Below are 17,680 nucleotides of genomic sequence, written 5' to 3' on the forward strand. Positions count from 1 at the left end.
AAAATACAACACATTGTTAAGAATGAACATTGATGACTTTACTGTTTGTTACAGCATTCCACCAGCAGGTGGAGTCCTGCATTTTCGAAAAAGAATACATCTCAAACTGCAGAGCCTGTTACTGAGGCAGGAGGTCAAACATGAAGTGACATGCAGGATGCTGCATCAGTGATCCAGACTGGTTGTATGAGAAAGCAGTCAGTTCACACTCCCTTAAGTTCAGTTGCTAAGGGCATCAGTGATGGTGATGCCCAGAGCAACCGCACTTAAGGGAGAGCGAACAGGCTGGATGTATAAAATAAGAATTAAGAAAGCAAAACAGGGAGATATATTTTAGGATTTCTCTGTTGCAATAGAATACAATGAGTTGAGGTCATCGGTGAATGAGGGGGGAGGAAGTTCATGCTTTCTCCAGATTAGTCCTTACAACTGTGCAAACCTTGTACGGCTGGTTTTGTTCAAGAATTATTTTTCTGTTTTGCTTTTCTTGTGTATCTGCTCCCCAGACATAGCAGGATATATCAGTCACATCTCTACAAGTTATGCTGCAAGAATTTCAGCAATTATGTTCACTGTAACCAATTCATTGATAAGTTCAAATACTTATATGGACAATAATTTGTATAAATTGTAAAATAATTTGATAAAGAAGAAAAAAGAAGAGGATGTATGTAGAAGGACAGGTTTGAAATGTCTCAGTAATCTTGCATGTATGCCCGTTTTGAGTTTTGGCTTTTTGGTTCACCTGTTGATTTGACACTGAAACAAAGAGATGAAGATTTACTGTAAAACTAAATCCAATAAAATCTCAATAGTACCTGTTCTCCCCTGATGGTATGTAGCTGCACATAGCAAGTACAGGAAGGGGAATTTCTAGAAAAATAAAAGTCTAAGTTAAATAAAAAGTGCTGTCAGGGCTTTGAGATGCAGACAGATGAAGTATGAAGGAAATCTAATATACTCATACAACTTTAAAACCTCAAATAGAATATTTGATTTATGGTCATAATATTGACATTATTATCATAGCACTGAAGTTGCATTACTGATGCACTGTGAATTTTTGTAGTTAAACAGCAAAATCGTCTTACTAATCTACACTGCAAGCGGTTCATATGTAGTGTTGTAGATAGAGTATTTGAAACATTTTGTGGAGAGAAAAACAAACATTGATCTGTTGATAACGCTTGTCTCTGTAAACACTGGTGTAACACCAATACATACCTGAACACTGATGCGTAACAGGTGACTCATCAGTCAGAACTATCATGAGCACAGAAAATGCAGGGAGAAATACCAAAGCCAAATACCAAAATGGACCTACAAAGATATCAGGCTCATGATGAAGTCTGAGGTCCAGCAGAGAATTTAGAGCCATAATGTCACATTGCAGCACAGTATTTCTCTGTGTGTTTTCTAACTTTGACATCATGTTACATAACGCACGAAAAACACTGCTCCTACCATACAGCAATATACGAAGCTAGCCTATAGATTTACCATGACATAATACAGCTGCTGGGACTCAGTAGGAGCAGGTTTGGTTATTAGCAATGAGTAATAATTATCGAAGATAATTATTTAAAATCAATAAAATTATTAATATGAATTAATAATTACGGGGCACCACCCTGAGGTCAGGAATCAATAACCAAACAGTGAACAACAGTCTCAGAAAGGGTGTTCATCCACATACATTTTGATATTTCTGTGGCTGTTATTTTGAAATCTGTAACTGGCAGTACTGTTCCGTTTCAGTTAACGTTTGCCCGATGACTCAAACCCACTACAGAGCCGTGCAGGCGGGCTAGTAGCTAACAAGTTGACTGAATATCGGTGGCTAATAGTCAGTACAAAATCCACCAGTGTTACTGGAGTCTATTTGAACTTTGTAAACATTAATATTGGACCTACATGACGCCGCTGGGTTGAGGAGGACGCGAGCCACTAACGTTAATGCTCAGAATTAAACATTTCCAGCTCGTTAGCTAACAGCTAACGGACAGTCGTCCCTGAATATTCACAGCCAGTGTTTTCCTTCCTTTCTGTGGGCCAGCCAGACAACCCGAAGCGAAGCAAAGGTGAGTACCACACAGACAAAATAACAAAAACTGACCATTTAACGCCGCCTTCCACCACCTTCTAACAATGTTGACTAAACACAGCTAGCTTCCTTGCTAATTCGCTGCGTGTGTATATGGCGAGTTGACAGCCGTGACTGCAGCAGAGCAAGACTATTATGTAATAAACTACGGTTAGAGAGAGCCGAGGCGTTGAGTTAAAGAGCTTCTCCATCTCCACACGTCTCTGCGTATGTCCCATCTCCTGCTCCAGGGTGAACATTTTTGAGGACTAGGTTAGCCAACATTTAGTTAGCGGTGTGTATTTGCAGCCGTGTAGTCAGGATTCGGTGTGCTCTGCATCAAAGCGGTGAGTATGACATACTGTATCTGCCTCATTATGGAAGCAGCTGTAAACCTACAACTAGTGTCACTTTGTTTAGACCTCAAGGTTTGTTCACTTAAGGGTAAGGTGTTGCCTCTTTTCTTAACTGACCCCACTCCCACTTGACTAGATATTACCCCCCTGCATCAGCCTTTAACATATGATCCTGCTGCAGTGTTGCATGTCTGCACCCACCTCAGCCTTGGTGCTCTGTTACCACTTTCACTTGACAGGAGTCAGGAGCAGAAACAGGAGACTAGAGAACTGTTCCTAATTGTGTCAGACAGCTGATGCATCCGGCAGATCCTGGACTGTTCGGATATCTGATATGAGCCTGTAACGTTATCAGCCTTTCGATTTCACTGAGGCTCTTCCCTCCAACTTGTATTCTTTTGCTTGATGTGTGTATGTTATAAAGAACCTCATTTAGGTTTTATAGTTGGAAGCTAATTTTACATTTATAGGCCTCAAATATCAGTTTATAGGTGTAATGAGAAGCATGAAAGTCTGCTGGATGCATCAAGTATGATTTCATATTTTACAGCAGGAAATGGTCAGATTTAGATGTTTGAAACTTGTAGTTTGAGGTGATTTGAGTCCATGATGAAAACACCGGTCAGTCCATTCTGTGTACTTGTGCCAACTTGGGTTCAGTCGGTGATGTATTTCCATATTTTCCATCCTCTCTGCATTTGCATGTGAATGAAGGGTAATCCCAGACTTTCCATGCCAAACTTTTGTTGAGGTGAGGCTCGCAATCCAGGGTCACAAGAGCAACTAGCTCATTTCCCAGGCAAATGGAGTTTCCATTCAGCCCTTCTCAAACCACAGCTCGTGTCCTGCACACTGCTCTGGTAGACACACATAGCTCTACATTTGAATGCATGATCTACTTTGGTAGCACCAGCAATATATTAATACTGATATGCAAAAGGAAAATGGCAATAAATATGCAGATTATTTTGTCTTCAAATTTCTTGTTTTATCTGACAAACAGTCCAAAACCCGTTAAGTTAACAATGATATAAAATAGAGAAACGCTGAATATCCTCATAAAAAAAAACCAGGGAACCAGAGCATGTCTGGTGTCTTCGCTTGAAAAATATCAGTTAATCGTTGCAGATTGAATTTCTGTTGATTTACTAACTGATGAATCGTTTAAACTCTAGCCTAGTTATTTGTAAAAAGTGGAAAAATTGCATTATAAATAAATACATTAGTTTCCAAATGCTTAGCATGGATCCTAAATGTGTTATTCTGGTGCTGAGACTGTATTCTGATGCATTATGTAACTGACACTCTACAAAAACAGCTTTTAAACAAGGTGAATCATGAGCAAAAGTTTGCTCATGCTGAGTTAAAATGTTTTTTTTGGAGAAAAAAAATCACATATGACTGCAATTTCTAGTTATTGCTACTTGTTTAAAAGTCTTTAGGCCATGGAAAATAGGGCTTCAGTAGAACATTTACCTGGAGATGCTCAGTTTTGTTAATGAAGCTGATTAATTATGTCAAGTGCTGGTCCAGACTAGAGGACTAAAGTGTTGGACTGACACAAGGAGAGAGACTCTTCTTTGGATGCTAACCGTATAACAAGGCTCTGTGTGCAGAGAGTGCTTTGAGCGGCTGCTGGGTGTTGCTGCTACATTCCTGCTTTATACAGTAATCATTATTTCTAGTCATACATTATGTAGATGAGGTGCATGCATGAGGCACTAAGCATATTACAAATCAACCCTGCGGTTGTAAGGTGTGCTGTTCATCCACATTAGCCTCTATGCTTGTTTTTACAGAGCTGTGGGGTTGTTGTGTCCACACTAGGTTTTCATGTGCTTGCACATGCATGCAGGTAATGTGGGTAAAATGGGTAGGACCAAATTTGATGAGCAGGTTTGACAGAATTTTTTTAGACTCTTATTTGACCAGTAATGGCTTGCTGAGCTAAAAGCTCTTTGTCTTGACCACTTTGTTCTTCCAATACAAACACAATTCTTATTGTCCTCCTATAATGAAAAATAACAGTGCTGGTAAAATCTGTAAAGGGAGGATTGTGTTGTTCCAATTTCCTATGTTTCATTTCAGCTGATACAGAAAGAATTCCTAAGTATCTGAAAATTGCTATTGTGTTTCTCAGTGGGTTATTGCTTTCCAGTAAAACATGAATCACTCAGTTACACAAAGATGGTCAGCCAGAAGCCTATGACTGTCATTTACAACAGCTTATCTGGTCTCTGCTGCTGTAAAATGTCATATACTGGAGGCTGAATTTGTTCTGTTATAAAGCCTGTTGTCCTACCATGTAAACACTTAGTCACCAGAGTGATGAATTTCATATTGTGTTGAAATGCCATATGGTACTATCACAGCCAGAAGCTATTGGGAGTGGGGACTGTTTTTTTTTAACATCTTTGGGAAGTTGCATTTTGATCTGGGTGTGGTGCTTTCCTGTAGTATTTGTCATTCAGCAGTGGTGATGTATTGAGTTTTATACACAAATGTATATATATTTTAATCAGAACATGCTTTGGAAATGGCAGAAACTGAAACAATTAAAACACACACAGTTAGTGCTTATCTCCACTGTCTCAGCCCTGGGAATTAAAGGGTGCATTTAATCAGTTACTCTCTTTTAAAGGGCTTCACAGTGACAACATTATGAAAGAACTCATCTTCAGTCTCTCACTGAGCAAATATTGACCTGTCAGCAAGGCTGTAGTCTCACAACAGCCTTTTCTTTCTACCCCCATACTGTAGGACTATTAAGAGCCATAATAAATGCTGTGTTGCTCATGAAGTTATTGAAATGCCAAGGCCAGTGCATCACTGCAGCGTAATCTTCCCAGCTGGGACACTCAGGCCACTGGCTGTGGGTTGGCTGATTGGATGCATTCGCTCCGACAAATGCCAGATGTGCTCAAAGTGAGATAGTTGCCTCTCACTTCTTGTCAGTGTGGATTTATCCAGCAGCGACACACAAATCAGGTTATGTTTTGGCCTGCTTTTCTTTAACGTTTAATTCAATGGCTTTTATTACAATCTGTGAGAGGGTGAGCTGAGGCTTACCAATGAAAACAGCTGTTTTTATTCCAATAAAACCATATTATCCTGTACCTTTTTAATTTCATTGTCTCAGGCTTCATTATACTGACGAGCTTACTGCCGTTGGCTCCCATACATCAAACAACACTGAACAAACATGCCTTTAATTTGCACCTGTCTCCAGTGATGAAAGGCTTTTGTTAAGTGTGGTTTCTTGTGTGCGCACCAGGTCCACTGCTGAGCAGGATTTGTTATTTGATAAAGGAGCGTGGGCGCATCTAGCCCTTTACGAGTGTCCCAGCCCATTAACTTCAGTGTCCACCCTCGTCAAGCCCCCAAAGGATAGCTTCAGAGGAAGGAGATGTTTATGACTGCCCACCTGGACCGCAGCATCTTCCTGCATCACGGAGAGATCCGCTGCTTTCAAACCTACACATAATCTGTAACATTCAAATAAGAAGCGACTTTGAGTACAGCTCTGTGCTGTGGATATAAAGTGTCACCTCTGCAGTTATGTATGTTTCAAACACTGATCACATATTGAGAGTGACATCAATACAGAGATACAGGAGCAAAGCCTTTCATCTGCTGCTTAGCGAGCCACTTATTAATTCCTCCAAAGCTCTAACTTGTGATTGGAGATCACAGTTCTAGCATAACAAGAAATGATGTGTGGAGACACTGAGCCTCAGTTTAAAACTTTAAATTAATTTAGAAAGGATGGGGTTGACTATGAATTGATTAATTTATCCAGTGTTTTAGCATCCAGAACAGCGATGAGTAGCTCTTTAAAGATAGAGAACAAGCAAGATGATTATTTGCAAATGGCCTTACCCATCTTTGACACCAAACATGTGCGTGTCGTGCGTATTTTAAAGGTTAAGTGTTGTATAAAAGGATTATATGTCCTATTAAACAGCTAAGTTGGATGCTATGGACTACATCAGAATGGTAACAATCACAATATTAATTTTCCTAATCTCCTCCTGTCTGCAATGCTTGCTTTTTTTAACGCCTAGTCCTGGTAGATTAGAGCACAATTGCATAACTCTGGGAATTCAGATATACACAAAATTAAAGATACCCTGTGGAGTGTTCATGTATATAAATAGAGCGTTTGCGCTGCACGAACTTTCCCGGGAGACCAAGAACCTTTTGAATTCAAGGACCAAACCTGCGTTTCGACCGGAGGAACCAAGGACCAAATTTAGTTCCTGTAGGATAGTCCAAGGTGCTAAAAAACTCCCTCGTCCAGGGGTAGAACTTTCCAAAATGCAGGAACTGTAGGGGCGAGGGTTTGCAGGCATGATCGTTGCTGATTGGTCAAACACATATACTGGCAGCTCTAGCTTCATTCACCAAACAAGGAAGTATCAATATGAGGTGGACATTTCTCATCGTTAAAGTTAAAACAGCTGACTCACTTTAAAAAAGAGTGCGAACGAGCTGAGAGCACAAATGAGTGAATGAGGAACAGAGAGTGGCGGTACAGAGAATAAAGACGGCGAATGAAAGAAATAAAACTTTATTTTCTGATTGTTTGTTTGATGGGGGTTATGTTATAAAGCAGAAATGAAAAACCATCAAACACAAATCATTAACTGTGGAGGCCATCACAGTTTTCAGTCTCCTTTTCCTCCTCTGTATTTCACCTTTTCATTCATTCATCACATCTAACTCAAATGTCAGGCATCAACAGTAAATACAAACAGTATGACTGTGGTAACACTGTGTTTCAAATGCTGCTGTTTTTTAATTTCATCATGGATCTAATTTGCATAATGTACCTAGTTCTTCAGATGTAGTGGAAACGCAGACAGGATTACACAACAGGGACTTTTAATTCCTAGTTTGTTCCTGAGATTAGTTCCTCTGGTTCCATTGTTCCTGGAACTTTTTGGTCAAAACAGGGCTAAAGTTATGTAAAAGAGAGCGCTGGTGGTGTCCCTCAAACCACCGGTGCTCATGGAAGGGAATCATTTTTAAGAGGAGTGGAAGAATCATGACCAAAAAATGGCATAAAAAATCCATGCACACCGATCTAAGGCACCTTTGCCTTTTTTGTGAATGAAAGATATAACTGCAGTGTGCATGGATTGTGCCCACACGCGTTGGTGTGTTTTTTAATGCCCACTGAAACAAAGGCCTTTTATGTTTCCAACCCACCTTGAGTGCCTGGATTTAGATTTTTTTATGCCATTTTTTCATAATTCATTTTGTCATAATTCTTCCGCTCTTCTTCAGAGCTAAAGTTGTATTTACATTCAGCGTTTTTAACCAAAACACAAAGTGTATCAATGCAGTCTAACAATCATTTTACATGCATTTCCATCTATGTTTGCTTCTTTACCTTTGTAGGCACATTGCTATGTTTTTTGGTGTTTTACTGCCACCAGCTTTCAATTAGTGAAGTAGTGTGAAACCATCAGCAGGAATGTGTATAAGGTCAGCATGCTCATGCCTTAGGTGTGAAGGTGTTGTAAGGGTGATGTTTGCCTTTTTTTTGTAATGAACATTTTATTGAAAACTTAAACACAAAAATAAGACAGACAGATCAAATCACTTAATCAGATAACTATCAAAACTAAATACCTACTCGCTCATAAAATAGAGAGATAATATCAAATTTTAAAAAACAAATCACAGACCACCACGGTGGCATTTTCTCCAATGATGAGCACAACAGTCCATTGATAACACTGGATTACCAAGTTGACTGCAAGGTTAGGGCCCCATGTAAACATGATCAAGCTTATTCAGTAGAGAGTATGTTACTCTCTCATAAGAAGCTAACTGTGCCATTGTAGACCATTCTTCGTAATGGGGCGGGTTTTCTTCCTCCAGTGTCTCATTAGTATCTGTTTGCCAGAAGCCAGAATAATCCATCTCTTTTTGAAGGAGGAGAAGTCTTGGAGCTTGGTGTTTGAGCCCAAGAAAGACAGTTTTGCAGAGATTTTGAATTTTTTCTTAAGGACTTCAAACATAATCTCTTGGATATTATTCCACCAGTCTTTAAGTGTTGGACATGTCCAATGTATATGTAACATAGAATCACTGTTTCCTTCACATCTCCAGCAAGCATCTACCAGCATTAGGTTCTATTTATATAGTTGTGGTGGTGTCCGATGTCATCTGTGTATTATTTTCAGTTGAATAAACCTATTGCCCATTTCCTTGTGAATTGTATTAATGTTATTTAAACATGACTTCCTCAGGAGATATTTCCACAGCCAGGTCTCCTGTCCCATGTTTTTTGATCTTGAGCAAGGGGTCACATAGTTGTTGATAGATCTTGGGAGCGATGCCCCTACATGATAATGATCTAATCAGCAGTTCTTCAATCAGGCTGCCTGTGGGGCGGGTAAGAGGGCTTCCTAACCATTTAGGTACTTTGCATTTGGACATACCTCCAAATTGATTATGTGATAATTTATATCTATCTACAATTTGGTTGAAGGTTAGTGTGGCTGTTAAATAAATGCAAAACGTAGGTTATCCCAGCTTTTCACCATGGTGTCTAATTAACTGTCTCCAATTAAAATTTGCTTATTATTCCATAAATGTGCTCAAAGGGGCTTGAAAAAGTCCCAATGGCCAGCTCTATGCAGTTTGTACCACATTGATTTAGTATTAGTGATAATTAGATGATCCTTCTGTTGTAGCAATTTTGTGCCAAATTGTTCGGACCAGGGAGCTAGCCCACCACTAACGTCAGTCTCTATCTGGAACCAGCTTGGTTTATCTCTTTCCTCACTACTTGGTAACCATGTTCCAATATACTTTGTATTGATAGCCAAGTAGTACCCTTTAGGATGGCAAGAGAAAATCCCCCTTTCTTTGTATGAGCTTGTAGTTTCTTTATTCCTAAACGGTGCTATGAATTGCCCTAAAGGAAATCTAAAATAAGAGTATCAAAATCTCTGAAGTAGGAGTTGGGAATATTCAGAAGAATGTGGGATAGTATGTAATAAATCACAGGTGCAGTCATCATTTTAACAGTGTATTTTCCCCCAAAGCAAAAGATGAATTTTAGTCCATCTACCAAAATCAGATTTCATCTTCTGAAGTAATGGATTGAAAGACCATATCTTTATAATCAGGAGTTACTTGAATGCCCAGGTATTTGATACCTTTCAAGGACCAACAAAACTTCCTCTGATGGAACAGGGTAGATGGGCAATTGCAGTTTAGTAGAGAATTAGGCTGATAGCCACTAGGATCTAAGGCATCTTTGCCTTTTTTGTGAATGAAAGATATAACCGTGGTGTACATGGATTTTGGCAAGGTGCCAGCTTTAAATGTATCGTTATAAACCTCAAGCAAGACTTATAATATCTTCAAAGGCTCTGTAAAAATCGGCAGGAAGTCCATCTAGCCTGGGGGATTTGTTTAGTGACATGCTTTTAATCGCCTGAGAGATCTCTTCTATTTTTAGTGGTGCCTCCAAGAAGTCTCTGTCACTGTCAGAGAGTTGTGGAAGATTAAGATCAGCAAGAAAGCTGTCAAACTTTTGTTTATGTAAGTCACTATGTGATGAATGAAGATCTAAATCTATCATTTATCTGCTTAGAGGAGGTAGAGATATTTCCATCTGGCTGCTGTATACTGGTATATGGTTCATACTTTTGTTGTTTTAAGTGGCAGGCCAGAAGCCGACCAGGCTTTTCACCCATTTTCCAGTATGTCTGGTTGGTTCTTATGATGTAATTTGTTTAATTGATATTTAGTGGAAATTATCTTTAGTGTGGACCTGTCCTTGGTTTGAGAGTTCCAAGTATTTTAAGTTTGCTCTCTAATTCAGTGAATTTCTCATTAGCTGACATCTTCTTAAAGGAAGCATAGGAAATGATTCTTCCTCTCCAATAGGCTTTCAGAGTGTCCCACCAGATGGCAAGGGCACTGCTTTATATTTAGTTTCCTCTAAAAGCAAAGAATCATTTCTAATCATTTAAGGGAATGGACTGTCTTTCAGCAAGGATACATTAAAATGCCATCACCAGCTTTTAGGTGTCTGGAAAACTGGAGCATGGTCTGAAATGACTATATTGCCTGTATTAGAGCTAACAGAATAGTCCCCTAATGACTGAGAGATTAGAGAAAATAATCAATTCTGGTGTAGATATTATGGGGGGGAAGAGAAAAACGAGTAATCTCTTCTATTTGGATGCATTAATCTCCAGATGTCTTTTAGACCCAAATCAGAGGCTAACTGTCTAATAGCAACAGCTGATCTTCTCTCTGTGTTACATCTAGGCAGGGATCTATCAAGATCCTGATCCAGTATTTGATTAAAATCAACACCTAATATTATCTGAATAATCCCTAGTTCCAAGAGAAGTTGTGATAGGTTATGAAAAACTCCTAACCAAATTAGGTGCATAAATATTAGAGAACAACTGGTGTGTACATAGCAGCCATCTGAGTCAGTTAACACTTCTGTTTCATCAAAAATAATTCTTATCAATCAAAATGGAGACCCCTCTTCTTTTGCCATTTCCTGGGCTTGAAAAAACCTTCCCCACCCAACAGCACCTCAGCTTTAAGGAATTCTTTCTCATTTAAATGTGTTTCCTGAACAAAGGCTATGTCCACTTTAGATATATCCATTTTTTTTGTAACAACATTTCTAAGTCCCTTAAAGTAGCCATTTTTAGGTCAGTTATATTGGCCTTTTGAAAGACCTTGTAGAATAAAACATCCCTTCAAAATTGTCTGTTTTGTCATAATAGGACATGAGTCTTCTTACTATGTCAAATGGTAATATGAGTCCCTCTCAGAGGAATCTTGCTTTGCTGCATAACTTTCATTACCAGGCATCAGACTGGCAGACGATAACACTGCCAGTCCACCCCAAAAACCATTGTGTCAAGAGTTGACTCATGAATGCCAGACAGAAATAAAGCTTTGCTCAGCATAAGGTGTGGGACTGTAGGTGCAGCTATTGACCACACCTAACGTTGTACTGAGCATGTCGGCTTGCACCACAGAAAAGCCACAAAAGGAAAAAATGTAAGGAAAAAAAAAAACCCCTCCATCCTGAATAAAACATTTGACAGGTGGTGCAAATGATTGACTACAATCCTCTGGTGCAGCTTTCTGAAAAGATTAGTGGAATATGTCCCTGTGTTGTTTGGATACGATGGAAACAAAGGCACTGGAGTCTGCCTTTTCTGTTGCTGTATTGTTCCACTTACGTGCCTTAGGCATCTGTTTTTTAAGGTGTTGAAGCTGAGTATAAACATTTCTTGCAGGAACAAAGGAATACACTTGTAGTAAACAAAAGAATGGAAAAATGATCTCATACGAGTGTTTGATGAGAAGCACAGGACCTGCACTTTTGTTGTGTGAGTAACTTGCTGGTTCCCGCTGCTCATGATGTTCTAGTTACACTCTCAGTGGGGGGATACATTTCTCATTTTTTCCCAGCCTGGCTTCTTTCACCCCTTATTTTAAAACAAGGGATCAGTTATGCAGATCAGACGACCCTGAGAGCTTAGCACGCTTTAGGTTTTCGAAATGAAAAGTGAACAAGACGGCCTTGTTTTTAAACAGGTTTACCACAATCTGACCTAGCAAAAAGTCATGACTGCTATTTTCCTCCAAACACTCAGATGGTTGCTTAAAATGCAGGCGTGAATGACATACATCTATACCACTGAAAACCGCAGCATTAAAGCTTACAGCCTTGCCCTTAGCGGGTGTTAAAGGGTGTCAGCTTGCACACCAAGCCTCTTTGCCCAGCTCAGTAGACATTGATCTTAGTATGGGTGGGTAGTTGTGTTTTACTGCCGCGGAAGTAGGTGGGTGTGTGTATAAGATAAAGCGAGAGAAAGACAAAGCTATCGTTTTACACTGCATCAGTGTGAATGTATCTTTGATATTGAAAGTAGTACTTATAAGTAACTTTAATGTTTAATGTTGCGATCATTTAAGCTAAAAATGACAGAATATGCATCTGTTTGCAATAAAACTTTAATTTATGAGTCTTGGCATGATTTAATTAAGGATAAAGTTACAAGTATCTACTCAGCTCAGACCTGCATGCTCTGTTTTCTAGTGTCCTAATTCACTCATGCCAACTCCAGTATCCTGTGTGCAGCTGCATCTCTTTGAGGGACTCACAACTCATTGCTTTTGATGAGCCTGTTTGATACAGGCGGATGGTGATGCTTTGCTTCGCTCAGTGTTGAGCAATGATACATTTTCATATCATACTAGAAAGCTAGCACCCAGTGTTGTGGCATGTGCCATCTTTGAGCTTTTGAAAGGACATTTCAGACGCTGTCTCTTCTGAACTGGCAAAAAATCACCACAAGGTCCGGCTATGATAATCCCTTTGGGCTAAGCCGTAGCTTGAGGGGAAAGAGACGGTGGCTGTGATGCAAACTCACATACCTATGTCACTTGCATAATTCACACAGAACTTCCTCTGCAATGGAAACTTGCAGACCTAAGTAACTTCTTAAGCCACACATGACTCAGGCCAATCACGACAGGCCGACAAGGAAGGCTGAATAACTAGATGGCGTTTAGCTGATACGACTATTCACAGCGAATTATTATGAGTCATAACGCGTCCTCCTGAAATGTCAGGATAGCACATAAAAAAGAAACTTTAAAGACAGACGATAACAAAATGTTTCTATGTATCCTCAATCTCCGTTAAACATAAATCAAAATAGAATTTCCTCTGAGATGAGATGTTTTGAATATTACTTTCTTATTTCCCAACTGTGCAGTTCTTATCACCATTTTTGTTTTCTCAGAATTCCTCTGGCCTGTGTTTTTATCACTGTTGAGATAAGTTATCTTTGCAGGCCCATCTCTCCACCTTCTATTCAGGTTGGGCAGGCTTTGCAGAGTCTCTTGACAAGGATTTGGGCTGATAATAGCAGTTATTTGTGGTGTGACCTGCCTTCTCCTTCAACAAAGAGATTTTTAACTTTGAGGTATTGTTGGAGAATAGAGCCTTTGGCTGGGCTCTGTCCTCCACCCGACTCGAAACTCTAGCAGAACTTGTACTAAGTGTGTGCAAATTAGCTCCACATTACTCACTTTTGTTCTCATGAATCCTCTTGAAGATGACATTTCATCTCAATGCTGCAGTCTCCTTCCGTGGCCAGGAAGTGTGCACCATCTAGCAAGGTCAGACAGGCTCCCCCAGCCTCATTCGAAAGCTCATTTGTTGGATGTAGGAAAGTACTGAGGGAGATGGTTCAAGAGGGACTCGATGCTGAGCCAACAATAACACTCTATTCATGTCAGTAGGAAATCATTATTCATCCATTTCATTATCTTCATAATCTAGAGAATCACCCACAGTCAGTGTATCTCTCCCTCAGTTACACTGGCCTGTACTTGACACAATCCAGCAAAGTCACCTTTGCTCAGGAGGGACTTATAATTAAATCCAATAAAAAGAAATATAATTATGAGGAAGTATATTATTTTAAAGATTAGAATCATAGTCCATTTTCATCATTTGTATTTTTTCAGCCAGAATTATATATATTTTTTTATTAACACATGCTTAGCACTATCTTCAAGCATTAGAAAAGTGAGTTTTAATTCCAAGACAGAAAGCTGGTTGACAAATAGGTTTCTGCAGCCAGAAATCTTAGAAGCAGACATAGTAATCAAGCCACTCATCAACAGTCCTCATACCTCACACATTCTGCTTATTCTATTTCATTTTTGAGTAATAATCCCTTATTTAACTACGCACTTTTTGATAAAAGTAGTCATTTCTTTGAAGAGGTTACAGGCCTATATAATGTATGTGTTCTTTGATCATCTGCTGCTGGCTTAGATCATCTGTGTTGCTGCACTTTTCCTCACAGTCTATCTACCATAGGCAGGCAAATGAGACGGTTCACAGTGGTGCTTCAAGCTCCATGCAACTGTGTAATACAGTTTAATGCATTGCATCTAGCCAATGGAGGGTGAACAGGGGAGGGTGAGATAGAATGTTTTGGGGATTTCTTCTACAGAGGGGACTATATTTATATATTTAGGTGATTTCTTTCCCATCAGTCAGTAAATATCTCAAATGTTTTATAGAGTTTTGAGGTAAAATTCAAAAAGGGCATTAGATTTTCTAGGGAAGTTGAATTAGTTTTGGGGAATTTACAAAATATTACTTAATACTGAAATATAGAAAAAAAAACTTGATAGGTTTTTGTGAACCCCATAAGTCAAAAAAGTAAAGTTATGGTAGTTCATGAAAGTTGTCTGACTTAATCACAGAGATTTATTGAAAATACATGAAAGTGTTTAGAGCATGATGTTGAGAAGGCCCCTCAGTGATGCACCACAGTAATATGGAAGCTCGGTGTAGAAAGAGGACGTTTTGGAAAAGATAGGAAGAAAAGCTTCATTTGGACGTTACGAGACACAAGATCCTATTATGTGGGTTTTATTTGTGAGTTTAGAAAGAGCAGCTTCCTGGTGACACATCGAACCTTAATGTGGTGAGCGAGCAGATGTGAAGACAAATTGCGAATTTAAAGACATTAGTGTGGGCTCCATTTGGGCATTTGTCATAATTATAAAAATTACCTTTTATTAAATATAAATCCTTTCCTCCACTCCTTCCTGTCCAAATCAGGACAAACTAAACATGCCCATAAAGAAGAAGCCTTGTTCTGCCTTATGAATTATAACAGAGATAATGTTGAAACTGAAGTTCATCTGAAAGAGAGATTTTCTTACTGGTTATTAAATTTAGCCATTATTCCTCCTAAAGGGCTGCTTGTGTATAATAAAAACTGCTACTTGCTTAAATAAAAACAGGATTATGTAGAAGTATAGCAGTAGCATAGGGTTTACAAAGGGCCAAAAGGCACTGAATCAATACATAGTTAAGCATAAAGCAACTGGTGAGTCATGACAAAATATCACCAAAGATAAACTCCAACTCATAAAGTATTCTTTGAGTGTCCTTGGACAAGCAATAAAAGAGACAGAGAAAGCAAAAGCCTTTCAGTGGCTGAATATGTTTGCCCGTTAAGATGCAGTGCAGTCTGTGCTGGCCGCTGTTTCTTATTGTATTGTAGCACTTTTGGTTGTTTGTTGATGTGGTACTCAGGTTTGATTCCCTCCTGAAATGAAAAATAGCATCTGAAGCAGCAGCAGCAGCAGCAGCAGCAGCAGCCTTCTGGCTTTGCCTGTCACTGCATTCTCAGTCATCTACGTAGGTTCAACTGTATGTGAGCGTCTTTGCATTGAATATATTTGAAGTGGTTTCTCTTCAAATTCACCTGTTCTTGCTTTCATAGGAGAGTGTGGAGAGTTTTTCTGAGTAGAATAATATCCAGGGCTCTACAGTGGGAGCATTTTGCTTTCCTAAGAGAGGGAAAATGTGAACAATTACTTGGTTGCATACACCTGGATTGTCAAAACACACAAATTCACTCTTAACAAATCTGTTACTGAATCTCTCTCATAATAGCAAAGAGCAGCAGTGCACAAAACATTCAGCTAGCAGCTCTTCATTTTTAGCCTGTGCTGACTGACTCCTTTGCCAGTCAAAATGACATACGTAGCTGGCGGCAGATTATGATATCAGCTGTCACCAATTAACGTCAATTCTGTGAGTAACTTGATGACAGGCCAAAATGAAACTTAACTGTTGTTGGGTTTGTGTGCTCGCTGGACTAAGAGAGATTGTTTGTGAGGGAGTGACAAGTGAACTGAGCTTTTTTGTAGTTTCAACATTTCCAACAGAGTGATACCTCTTCTTTAGTCAAGGAATCTAGCTCATCGCTTCATGTTCATTCATACTATAGTATTAATTTAAACTTTAATTACATAATCACACATTTGATATCTTCTGTTGCTTCTGTTGTTGTTCAATATTTATTTCACTATGTATACTGAGCATCTTTGGCACTAAAGTGTATTTGGATCAGTTGGAGTGAACATTAAAACACTCAAATCTGTTTCTGACCTCTCAGCTTAGAGATTTCAACTGAATCTTTTCAGTTTTAGTTATTTATAAGCTTAGTTACTTTCAAAAGTTGAACTTTAAACCTAAATAGATTCAATAAAGAGCTTGAATTGATTCAGATTTGATAAGCAGATTCAATACTGAAAATAGATTCAGTACGAGGATTCGTTACTGGATTCAAATTGGACAAAATGCAATCCGACCCCAAGCCTAATTGCAAAGCCTCTGGCACTCTGTATGCTGTTTCAAAGTAGATCTATTCATGACACACAATGCATTCCTGTCCTTTTGTCAGGTCTCAAGTACATCCTATTTTTAGAAATTCTCTAGTACTCTTAAATTACTGCCTGTGCATCTTCTGCATGTATGTTTAAGATAAAAAGAGATGCGTTAAAGTTATTTCTGTAAATAAAAATACTTTATGTTAGGTGTTTTAGCACTGTGTGTGTGTGTATGTGTGTGTGTTTGGGGCCTCTGTTGGCGTAGCACACACTACATCGAGGTCACATCAGTATTGACCGGCAGCGAAGGCTTATACAGTATGTAGAGCACACTCTTCTTCTCTGTCGTCGCACACACACAGAGGGAGCTCTCACTGCTGCTCCGCCGCAGACACCGGCAGCCCTGCAGCACTAGCCTACATTTCAGAGGAGGAGGGAGAAAAAAATATGGTGATGTCATCTCTATGTCTCTCTCCCTCCCTCTCTTTCCCTCTCAGTGGCTGTGAAGGTAATGGTGCTTTCTGCTGCCCGAGCTGCATGAGGTAGGTCCTTCATTCACCCCCGTCCTCGATCTCTCTCTCACACACACACACACACACACATGCGTGCTGCATTAGTCCGGCTGCCTCTCACGCTTCTTGTGTTTAAATTTACCTGCACTTGATCTGGACAGATGTTGTCTGTTTACGTACCTGTGTGTGGAATAGTCTCACTCTTGTTGCTTGTTTTGGGTGTGTGTAGGGAGGGCTGCTCACTGATGCTAATACATTGAGGACACATCAGATGTTAGATGCGACCCGATACCGGGTTAGCTGCTCAGAATGTGTCCGGTGTTAAGATTGCAGATAGCCGTCAAAATCTCAGGCTGAGATGAGGAGGTGAATCATGTTTGTCCAGCTGCTGACAGCTCCAATCGTATTCAGTACAGACCATCTATATGATCCTGTCCTCCAGCTTTCCCCGTGCGCTCTTTTACGAAAAGGTCGCTCTCGGGTCACAGGAATATCACCTGCCATTCTGACCTTTG

At 39.5% G+C, this 17,680-nt stretch overlaps 1 protein-coding gene across 4 annotated transcripts in view; it reads left to right on the forward strand.

The window, feature by feature from the left end:
• The first annotated feature begins 1,753 nt into the window (after positions 1-1,753).
• Positions 1,754-17,680, forward strand: part of osbpl8 (oxysterol binding protein-like 8) — a 99,769-nt gene continuing 83,842 nt past the window's right edge. For 2 of the 4 annotated variants that reach the window (XM_044342869.1, XM_044342871.1), the window contains exons 1-2: positions 1,754-2,081; positions 17,151-17,195. The gene's annotated coding sequence lies outside the window, so the exon portion shown is untranslated. The remainder of the gene's footprint in view (positions 2,082-17,150; positions 17,196-17,680) is intronic. The other 2 variants (XM_044342868.1, XM_044342870.1) reach the window with 1 other exon arrangement.

This window comes from Thunnus albacares, chromosome 23, assembly GCF_914725855.1.
Source record: "Thunnus albacares chromosome 23, fThuAlb1.1, whole genome shotgun sequence".
In the NCBI taxonomy this organism is placed as follows: Eukaryota; Metazoa; Chordata; class Actinopteri; order Scombriformes; family Scombridae; genus Thunnus; species Thunnus albacares.